At 39.1% G+C, this 12,144-nt stretch overlaps 1 protein-coding gene across 5 annotated transcripts in view; it reads right to left on the bottom strand.

The window, feature by feature from the left end:
- The window catches only part of PPP2R3A (protein phosphatase 2 regulatory subunit B''alpha), a 243,680-nt gene that overhangs the window by 62,033 nt on the left and 169,503 nt on the right, over nucleotides 1-12,144 (bottom strand). The window lies entirely within an intron of this gene.

Below are 12,144 nucleotides of genomic sequence, written 5' to 3' on the forward strand. Positions count from 1 at the left end.
ATCTATCATCCATCATCTATTGCTGTCTTCTGAACGTATGAGAGCTAGCTGCACACATCCTTGAACAAACACTATAATTCACATATACAATTCCCATATACATACATTCTTTTATGCAATCCCATTAAGTGCAGCTAAGAAGTACAAGAGATTCAACAATGATACAAAGCTTACATTCTATATTTCCTTTTCCTTATGTCTCAACTGTGTCCCTTTGAGCCTTCTGTCCTCCATTCTCAGATCCCATCCAAGGTATTCAATTGTCATCTATTTAGACTTCTTTTTTTGTTTTTTATCAATTGTGGAAACATATACAGCCTAAATCTTCCCATTCCACCCCCTCCCTAGCATTCCATTAATGGGATTAATCACATTTAGAATGTTGTAATGCTATCACCTTCCCACCATCCATTACTAGAAATTTCCCTTCACCTCAAACAGCAACCCTACACTCATTTCTTAACTCCCCATTGCCCCTTCCCCCATTTCTCTTAACCCATAGTCTACTTTTCATCTCTATGGTCATATTCTCTGATAATTTCTTTGTGTTTACTGTGGGGCTTAAAATTAACCTCAAATCCATAACGATCTTGTTTTTCTTTGATACCAACTTAATTTCAATAGGACACATAAACTATGTACCTATACTCCTCCATTCCCCCACCTTTATATAGTTCTTGTCAAAAATTACGTTTTACATTGAGTTCAAAACCACTACTTTGTCATTAGAGTTTGTGTATTTTATATCATGTAGGAAGTAAATAGTGGAGTTACAATTCAAAAATCATTGACTTCTATTTGTATTCCATTGTTGTCAGAGATTGTGCTTTGAATATGTTCAATTTTTTTTTTTTTTAATTTATTGAGGCTTGTTTTATGTCCCAGCATATGGTCCATTCTGGAGAAAGATCCGTGATCACTGGAGAAAAATGAGTGTCCTGGTGATTTGGGATGTAAGGGTCTATACATGTCTGTTAAAATTCTCTATATCTCTTTCTCCTTTCTTTGTTTCTCTGTCAGTAGGGCTCCCTTTAGTATCTGAAGTAGGGCAGGTGTTTTATTGGCAAACTCTCTCAGCATTTGTTTTTCTGTGAAAAATTTAAGCTCTCCCTCAAATTTGAAGGAGAGTTTTGCTGGGTAAAGTATTCTTGGTTGGAAATTTTTCTCTCTCAGAGTTTTAAATATGTCATGCCACTGCCTTCTCGCCTCCATGGTGGCCGCTGAGTAGTCACAACTTAGTCTTATGTTGTTTCCTTTGTATGTGGTTGTGATGGTTGGGTTCATGTGTCAACTTGGCTAGGTGGCACTGGCCTGACGATTGCTGTGATGATATTTGAGGCTGGTTAATAATCCAACGGGCTGGTTTGTCGGATCATCAGTCAATTGACTGCAGCTCACTGATGACTCATCAAGGGGCGTGCTTCCACAGTGAGAGAATGCAATTGGCTGGATTTGGTCCGGGTGATCAGTTGGAGGCTTATAAGCTGGACGGTTAGAGAACCTTCACTTCTTTCTTCAGCTGCTCAGTGAAGCATTTCCTGGGGAGCTTGTCGAAGTTGCCAGTTCGTTTCCTGAGGAGTTTGTCAAAGTTGTCGGTTCGTTTCCTGAGGAGTTCGTCAAAGTTGCCGGTTCGTTTCCTGAGGAGTTCGTCAAAGTTGTCGGTTCATTTCCCGAGGAGTTCGTCGGACATCTTCCTTGGAGTTGACAGCTTGTTGACGGCTCTGCAGAATTTGGACTCATGTGCCCCCACAGTTGCGTGAGTCACTTTTACAATTTGATAATCAGAGACATCTCTCATTGATTCTGTTTCCAAGGAGAACCCTAACTAATACAGTGGTGAATTGCTCTTTTCTTTTCTTGCTGCTTTCAGAACTTGCTCCTTCTCTTCAGTATTTGACAGTCTGATCAGAATATGTCTCGGAGTGGGTTTATTTGGATTTATTCTATTTGGAGTTCGCTGGGCATTTATGCTTTGTGTATTTATATTGTGTAGAAGGCTTGGGAAGTTTTCCCCAAGAATTTCTTTGAATACTCTTTCTAGACCTTTACCCTTCTCTTCCCCTTCTGGGACACCAATGAGTCTTAAATTTGGATGTTTTATTTTATCTATTGTATCCCTGAGATCCTTTTCGATTTTTTTGATTTTTTTCTCCATTCTTTCTTTTGTTCTTTCATTTTCTGTTCTGTGGACCTCTAGGACACTGAGTCGTTGTTCAACTTCCTCCAATCTTGTATTATGAGTATCCAGAGTCTTTTTAATTTGACCAACAATTTCTTTTATTTCCATAAGGCCTTCTATTTTTTTATTTAATCTTGAAATTTCTTCTTTATGCTCTTCTATGGTCTTCTCTCTGTCCTTTTTATCCTGTTCCATGGTCTTCTTCACGTCTTTTATATCCTGTGCCATTTTTTCGTTCCTCGATTGTGATTGTTTGATTAATTGTGGCAAGTACTGTGTCTCTTCCGATATTTTGATTTCGGTGTTTGGGATCGGGTTCTCCATATCATCTGGTTTTATCATATGCATTAAGATTTTCTGTTGTTTTTGGCCTCTTGGCATTTCCTTTGCTTGATAGGGTTCTTTCAAGTTGTAAAAAAAAATACCAATCTAATTTTTCAGAAATACAAGCTGGTGGCGTACACTTTCTCCAACTAACCAGCAGATGGCGTCTGCGAGTCACCGATACCCCTCAAGTCAGTTCTCCCCAACTCTGTCTCTGTGGTGTGTGGGGAAATGATTTTTGTGGGGTTCAGTTGGTGAACTCAGTTTGGGTTTGTTGTTGAAGCTGTCCGCCCTGAACACGGTGCGTGTGTCTGGGTGGTCGGGGAGGCAGGGCCGCTTTAATATTCAAACCTCCCAGTGTTCCCGGAGATTCAAGGCTGTTGCAAGAGTCTAAGCCTTCTTTTCAGTTTTGCCCCAGATTTTCTCTGTCGCTGACCCACAAACCACCAGCATTGACGCAGCATCCCTGGGTATTCCGAGCGGGCCCCCCTTCTCAGCTGTGATCTTCCAGGACCTCTGCTGAGGGAAGGCTGTGCTATGTCACTAGTGCGCATCGTCCCTCAAGGGAAGCCCTGGGCCGCTGGGCCATGCAGGGGTGCTCTCTGTCTGATGCAAAGATTAGCCTATAATTCTTGACTGGTTTAAGTTCTGAATGAAAGGGAGGTAGTAGAGCTGGGCCCCACCCCTTTCCTCTTAGAGAAGATAGATGCCCTAGGGGGAGGTCATTGGCATTTCAATGGTCTCTCTCTGCCTGTGCCACACCCCTGTCTGGGTCACAAAACTGGAAACTGAAAATGGCTGAGGCTTTCTCCACTGAGTCGAAAAAGGAACAGAGCTAGTCCGAGGCGACCCTCCAGCTCTCCAAGATCAGTTGTCACCCAAAGCCTCTGTCTACTTGTTGGGGATTCATACCTTGTAGTGAGCAGTTCACACTCGCTATTTAAAACCCCAGTTGGAGCTCAGCTGAGCTATATTTGCTTGCTGGGAGAGAGATTCTCTCTGGCACCACGAGGCGTTGTAGCTCGGGCTGTGGGGGAGGGGTCTCCCGATTTGGATCCGCAGTTCTTACTTACAGATTTTATGCTGTGATCTCGGGCATTCCTCCAAATTCAGGTTAGTGTATGATGAGTGGACGGTCACGTTTGTCCCCCTGCAGTTATTCTGCATTATTTACTAGCTGTTTCTGGTTTTTTTCAGTTGTTCCAGGGGACTACTTAGCTTCCACTCCTCTCTATGCCACCATCTTAGATCTCTCTCAACAATCCATTTTTAACACTCAAGTGTAAGCTGTATATATCATGATCCTTGAACCCTTAATACCTGCATATACATTTCCTAAGACAAGGACATTCACTTATGTATCCACCTCAAGTGCAGTTATCAACTTCAATAAATTTAAAACTGATATAATCAGTTTTAATTAATCTATATTTCAATTTTTTCAAATGTTCCAATAATGTCCCTTTGACCCCTTTATCCTCCCTTGCTAGAGCCTATCCAGGATCATGTATTACATTAATTAGTTGCTCGTGAACTTTTTTTTTTTTTAAACTTGTGGGAACATATATACAACATAAACTTTCCCATCCTAACCATTCTCAAGAATACCATTCAATAGGATTAATCACCTTCACAATGTTGTGGTACCCTCACCACTTTTCTTTACTAAAACTTTCCCATCTCCCCAAACACAGAAACCCAACACCCGTTTTACATTAATTTCTCATTCTCCCTGCCCCTGACAACCTATACTCTAATTTTGTCACCTAAGCACTTGTATATTCTCTGATATTTTCTTTGTATATTTAGTCAAACTGTCTCTAAAAATAAGGGAGAGATTAAGACATTCCCAGAGAAACAAAAGCTGAGTGAGTCTGTTACCACAAGACAAGCTCTACAAACAATGCTATAGGGAGATCTTCAGATTTACAGGAAAGGATACTAGAAATGCAGATCAAAGTGACATAAAGAAATAAAGATCTCTGGTATAAACTACTTGGGTAGTTATAAACACTGGTAGTATTTTATTTTTGGTTTGCGATTACACTTCTTATTTTTCATAGGATATAAGATAAAAGTACTTAAAGTAATGATAAATGGTTTTGGACACATAATGTATAAAGATGTAACAGATGACAAGTACAACATAAAGTTGTGGGGATGGAAGGGTATAGTAACATGATATGTGTATGCTACAGAAATTAAGCTGGTATCAAATCAAATAAGACTTTTATATATTTAAGATGTTAAATTTAAGCCCCATGGTAACCACAAAGAAAGTATCTGAAAAATGTACAAAGAAGAAAATGAGAAAGGACTCCAAACAGTCCACTACAAAAGATAAAATAAATATGAAAAAGGCAGTAATGGAAGAATTGACAGACCAAAAAAGTTGTAAGACTTCCGGGAAGATGGCAGAATAGGGAGTTGCAGGGCTCACTCCTTGTTCTAGTTTGCTAATGCTGCGGAATGCAAAACACCAGAGACGGACTGGCTTTTATAAAAAGGGGGTTTATTTGGTTACAGAGTTACAGTCTTAAGGCCATAAAGTGTCCAAGGTAACGCATCAACAATCGGGTACCTTCACTGGAGGGTGGCCAGTGGTGTCCGGACAACCTCTGTTAGCTGGGAAGGCACATGGCTGGCATCTGTTCCAAGTTCTGGTTTCAAAATGGTTTTCTCCCAGGATGTTCCTCTCTAGGCTGCAGTTCCTCAGAAATGTCACTCTTAGTTGCACCTGGGGTATTTGTCCTCTCTCCGCTTCTCCAGAGCAAGAGTGCTTTCAACGGCCGTCTTCAAACTTTCTCTCATCTGCAGCTCCTGCGCTTTCTTCAAAGTGTCCCTCTTGGCTGTAGCTCCTCTTCAAAACATCACTCACAGCTGCACTGAGTTCCTTCTCTTTGAGTCAGCTCATTTATATGGCTCCACTGATCAAGTCCCACCCTGAATGGGTGGGGCCATGCTTCCATGGGAATATCTCATCAGAGTCATCACCCACAGCTGGGTGGGGTACATTCCAAGCAAATCTAATCAGCACCAAAACGTCTGCCCCACAAGACTACATCAAAGATAATGGCATTTTCGGGACACAATACATTCAAACTCGCACACTTCTCTTCCAAAAACAACATGTGGATAGGCAGAAACTATCCAAAACAACTGTTCTGAGGTTCCGGAGACCAAGGGAGTACTGCACAGCATCCAGGGAAAAGTGTGACAAAGAGACTGAAAAACTGTGGTGAAAAACTGTGAGTAACTCACTCGGCCATAGCTCCTGACACTCATCCCCCACCACAGCAGCAAGCAGCTTCAGGTCGACCAGGTCCCTACCTGGTGGGCTGCTGCAGACTGGGAGGGCCATGGAAGTCCTCCTCCCCAAGCACAGAGGGGGATGTGGCCCAGTACTGATCCAGCTATTGGCTGGTGAACTTAGACTTCTGGGTTCCATTGCTTTAGTCTGTCCTGGACAGGCACATGGAAACATTGTTTCAACACATGCCAGAGGTGGAGCCGCCAGAGGGCTAAAAACACCCTGCCTTCTTAGGGTTGTGGGGAATAGGTTGCCGAGAGTGCCATCTGCTGGGCAGGCTAGCAAGCGCAGCTGAAAAGAAGGTTTTTTGGTGTTTTTCCTGACCCTCTCCCCAGGGCCATTTGGAACTGGTCTGTGCCCACAACATAGGTCCCTGGCCCTGTTTTGGCTGGGAAATACTGACCAAGTGTCAAAGAAAAGCCTTTACACAAACCCAATCAACAACAAAACCCTAGACAAGAAAGAGAAACCAACTTTTAGAATAATCACAAGAAAATCAGATGCCCACATATCAGCAAAAAATTACAAGCCATACTAAGAAACAGGAAAATATGGTCCAATCAAAGGAACAAATTAAAAAGGCGGAGGAGATACACAATTTGGAACAACTAACCAAAGATGTTCAAACAAAGCTCCTAAACCAATTCAAGGAGATGAGGGAAAATATGGTTCAAGAGATAAAGGATATTAAGACGACACTGGGTGTTTTGATTTGCTAAAGCTGCCAGAATGCAATATATCAAGAAATGGGTTGGCTTTTACAATGGGGATTTTATTACAAATTTACAGTGCTAAGACAGTGAAAAGGTCCAAATTAAGGCATTAACAGGACACAACCTTCTCTGAAGAAAGGCTGCTGGCATCTGGAACAGTTCTGCCACATGAGAAGGCACATGGCTGGTGTCTGGTCCTTCTCTCCTGGGTTTCACTGCTTTCAGCTTCTCCCTTCAGTGGCTTCCTCTCTCAGCTCCTCTAGGGGCTTTTTCTCTTAGCTTTCTAGGCTTTTTAGGTCTTTTATCCTCTCATAAAGGACTCCAGTAAAAGGATCAAGACCCACCTTGAATAGAGTGGGTCACATCTCAATTGAAATAAAGTAACCAAAAGGTGCTATCCACAACAGGTCTGCACCCACAGGACTAGATTAAAAGAACATAGCCTATTCTGGGTACATAACAGCTTCAAAGCAGCACACTGAGTGAGCATAAAGAAAAATTTGAAAGCATGCAAAAAAAAAAAAAAAAAAACAGAACGAAAAATATGCTAGTGGCATACAACAGCAGATTTTAACAGGCAGAAGAAAGTATCAGCAACTTACAAGACATAACATCCAAAATCAAACAGACTAAAGAACATATAGAGAAAAGAATGGGAAAAAATGAGCAGAGATCAGGACATTGAATGACAGTAAGAAGCACATAAACATATGTGTCATGGGTGTCCCAGAAGGAGAAGAGAAGGGAAAAGCGGCAGAAAGAATAGCTGAGGAAATAATGGCTGAAATCTTCCTAACTCTAATGAAAGACATAAATATACATATCCAAGAAGCGCAATGTACTCCAAAGAGAATAAATCTGAATGGACCTACTCCAAGATACATACTAATCAGACTGTCAATTGCCAAAGATAAAGAAAGAATTCTGAAAGCAGTAAGAGTAAAGCGATCAATCACATACTCAATAAGACTATCCAAGAAAAATGTCCTTCAAAAATGAGGGAGAGTTTAAAATATTCACAGATAATATAGATAATAGAAACTGAGAGAGTTCATTAACAAGGGATCTGCCCTACAAGAAATACTATCAGGAGTTCTGCATGATGAAAAGAAAAAACAGGAGAGAGAGGCCTGGAGGAGAATGCAGAAATGAAGATTATAGAGTAAAAACGACATACAAAAATAGGATATGTGACATATAAAAGCCAAAGAATAAAATGGTTGAAGTAAGTACTACCTTTACAGTAGTAAGAGTGAATGTTAATGGATTAAGCTCCCCAGTTGTGCCGGTTTATATATATTATGTCCCCCAGAAAAAGCCATGTTCTTTGATGCAATCTTGTGGGGGCCGATTGATTAATCTTTTTGATTTGGGTGTGACCTTTTGATTGGATGTTTCCATGGAGATATGACCCACCCAACTGTGGGTGAAGACTTTAATGGATAATTTCCATGGAGGTGTTACCCTAGCCATTCAGGGTGGGTCTGAATTAAATCACTGGAACCATATAAAAAGCTGACAAACAGAAGGAACTCAGAGCAGCTAAGAGTGACATTTTGGAGAGCAACTGAGTGTGACATTTTGAAGAGTAGCTGCAGCCGAGAGAGGACAAAATGCCCCAAGAGCAACACTTTAGAGAATGCCATCTTGAAACACAACCTGGGAGCAAGAGGATGCCAGCCATGTGACTTCCAAGCTAACAGAGGTTTTTCTGGACACCAATGGCCATCCTTCAGTGAAGGTACCTTGTTATTGGACACTTTATGGCCTTAAGACTGTAACTCTGTAACCAAATAAACCCCCTTTATAAAAGCCAATCCATTTCTGGTATTTTGCATTCTGGCAGCATTAGCAAATTGGAACAGGGGTCAAGAAGAAATTGCAAGGGAAATCCATAAATATCTCAAAAAGAGTGAAAACGAGAACTCAATATATCAAACCTTATGGGATTCAGCAAAGGCAGTGCTGAGACAGGAATTTATAGCCCTAAATGCCTTTATTAAAAAAGGAATAAAGAGCTAAAATCAAAGATATAACTGCACACCTGGAGGAACCAGAAAAAGAACATCAAACTAATCCCAAAGCAAGCAGAAAGAAAGAAATAACAAAGATTAAAGCAGAAATAAATGAAATTGAGGACCAAAAAAAAAAAACACAAAAAAATAGAATCAACAAAACCAAAAGTTAGTGCTTTGGAGAAGACCAACAAAACTGACAAGCCCTTAGCTAGACTGATAAAGAGAAAAAAAGAGAAGATGGAAATAAATAAAATTAGAAATGAGAGGGAGGTCATTACTACTGATATAAAAAAGACCATAAGATCTTTGGTCAACTAGCTAGACAACTAGTTGACAACTTAAATGAAAGGGACAATTCTCCAGAAATGCAAGAACAATGCACACTGACTCCAGAAGAAATAGACGTTCTCAAACCAATCACAAGTAAAGAAAATGAATCAGTCATCAAAAACCTTCCAACAAAGAAAAGCTCAGGACCAGATGGCTTCACAGGGGAATTCTACCAAACATTCCAAGCAGAATTAATACCAATCCTGCTCAAACTCTTCCAAAAAACTGAAGAGAAGGGAACACTACCTAACATATTCTATGAAGCTAACGTCACCCTAATACTGAAGCCAGATAAAAATACAAGACAAGAAAATTACAGGCAAATCTTTCTAATCAACAGGGATGCAAAAATCCTCAATTAAAATAACTCACAAATCTGATCCAAAAGCACATTAAAAAAATTATACACCATGATCAAGTGGGTTTTATTCCAGGTATGCAAGGTGGTTCAACATAAGAAAACCAATTAATGTAATACACCAAATTAACAAATTGAAGAGGAAAAAAACCACATGATCATATCAATTGATGCAGAAAAAGGCATATGACAAAATTCAGCATCTTTTCTTGATAAAAACACTTTGATAGAGAGAAATAGAAGTAAACTTCCTCAACATGATAAAGGGCAAATATGAAAAACCCACAGGTAACATTGTACTCAATAGTGAAATTTCCCTTTAAGATCGGGAACAAGACAAGGATGCTTACTATTGCCACTGTCATTCAACATTGTGCTGGAAGTTCTAGCTAGAGCAGTTAGGTAAGAAAAGAAATAAAAGGCATTGAAATCAGAAAGGAAGAAGTAAAACTTTCACTATTTGTAGATGACATAATCCTATATTTAGAAAGTCTTGAAAAATCAACAGTGCTACTAGACCTAATAAACAAGTTCAGCAACGTGGTGGGATTCAAGATCAACACACAAAAATCAGCAGTGTTTCTATAGACTAATAATGAGCAATCAGAGGAGGAAATCAAGAAAAAAATTCCATTTATAATAGCAATTATAAGAATGAAATATCTAGGAATTAATTTCACCAAGGATATAAAGGAACTGTAATCAGAAAACCATAAATCATTGCTAAAAGAAATCAAAGAAGACCTAAATAAATGGAAGGACATTCTGTATACATAGAATGAAGGCTAAATATTGTTCAGATATCAATTCCACCCAAATTGATTTACAGAAGCAGTGAACTCCCAATCAAAATTTCAATGGCCTACTTTGAAGAAACATAAAAGCCAATTATCAAATTTATTTGGAATGGTAAGGAGCCCCAAACAGCAAAAACCTCTTGAAAAAGAAGAAAGTTGGCGGACTCACAATAGACTTAAAACATTACAAAGCTACAAAGGTCAAAGCATAGTCCTGGCATAAAGATAGACATATTGATCAATGGAACTGAATTCAGAGTTCAGAAATACACTCACACATTTTTGATCAACTGATTTTTGACAAGGCTTCCAAGTCCACTCCACTGGGACAGAACAGTCTCTTCAAGAAATGTTGCTGGGAAAACTGGATATCCATATCTAAAGGAATGAAAAAGGACCCCTATCTCAAACCCTGTACAAAAATTAACTTAAAATGGATCACAGACCTAAATATAAGAGCCGAGACTATAAAACCCCCCAAAGAAAATGTAGGGAAGCATCTTCAAGATCTTGTGGTAGGCAGTGGTTTCTTAGACTTTATACCCAAAGCACAAACAATAGAAGAAAAAATAGATAAATGGAACCTCCTCAAAACTGAAGACTTTTGTGCTTCATGGACTTCATCATAAAGGTGAAAAGGCAGCCTACTCAGTGGGAGAAAATATTTGGAAGCCACGTATCCCATAAAGGTTTAATATCCAGTATATATAAACAATTCCTACATCTCAACAATAAAAAGACAAACAATCCGGTTAAAAAATGGGCAAAAGACGTGAATAGACATTTTTCCAAAGAAGAAATGCAAATGGTTAAAAAGCACATGAAATGATGCTAAACATCACTAGTTACTAGGGAAATGCAAATCAAAACCACAAATCTGATCCAAAAGCACATTAAAAAAATTATACACCATGATCAAGTGGGTTTTATTCCAGGTATGCAAGGTGGTTCAACACAACAAAATCAATTAATGTAATACACCAAATTAACAAACTGAAGAGGGAAAAAACCACATGATCATATCGATTGACGCAGAGAAAGGCATTTGACAAAATCCAGCATCTTTTCTTGATAAAAACGCTTTGAAAGAGAGAAATAGAAGTAAACTTCCTCAACATGATAAAGGGCAAATATGAAAAACCCACAGGTAACATTGTACTCAATAGTGAAATTCACTTACTAGAATGGTCATTAAACAGAAAACTACAAGTGTTGGAGAGGATATGGAGAAATAGATACTTTTATTCACTGCTTACGGGAATATAAAATGGTATAGCCCCATTGGAAGACAGTTTGGTAGATCTTCAGGAAGCTAAGTATAGAACTGCCACATGATGTGGCAATTCTGCTACTAGGTATACTCAGAAGAACTGAATGCAGGAATACAGACAGACATTTTCACAGCAATGTTCACAGCAGCACTATTCACAATTACAAAAAGATGGAAACAACCCAAGTGTCCACCAACTGATGAATGGATAAGCAAAATGTGTTATACATATGATGGAATATTATTCAGCTGTAAGAAAAAATGAAGTCCCGATGCATGTGACAACATGGATGAACTTTGAGGAAATAATCCAGACAAAAAAGGACAAATATTGTATGATCTCACTAATATGAACTAAAAATAATGAGCAAACTCATTGAGTTAGTATCTAGAATATAGGTTACCATAATAGAATGAGGGTAGAGAATGGGGAGCTGATACATAATTTGTGCAGAATTTTTAATAAGGTTGACTGTAAATGTTTGGAAATGGATAGAAGTGATGGTAGCACATTACTGAGTGTGCAATTAATAGCAATGAATTGTGTATGTGACTGTGGTTGAAAGGGAAAGTTTAGAGTCATGTGTGTCATCAGTAGAAAAGCTGGAGGATGAAACATGGGACTGTAAAACATGGTGAACCCTGTGTGAACAATGAAGGTGGTTAATACAACAAATACAAGGATGTTCTTCCATGAATTAGAACAAATGTATGTCACTATTACAAAGTCTTAATAATCGGGTGGAATATGGGGAAAAAAGCTCACCTAATGCAAACTATGGACTACAGTTAACAATAATATTATAATATTCTTCCATCAATTGTAACAAAGGTACCATATCAAT

The sequence above is a fragment of the Choloepus didactylus genome, chromosome 1 (genome assembly GCF_015220235.1).
Source record: "Choloepus didactylus isolate mChoDid1 chromosome 1, mChoDid1.pri, whole genome shotgun sequence".
Taxonomy (NCBI): domain Eukaryota; kingdom Metazoa; phylum Chordata; class Mammalia; order Pilosa; family Megalonychidae; genus Choloepus; species Choloepus didactylus.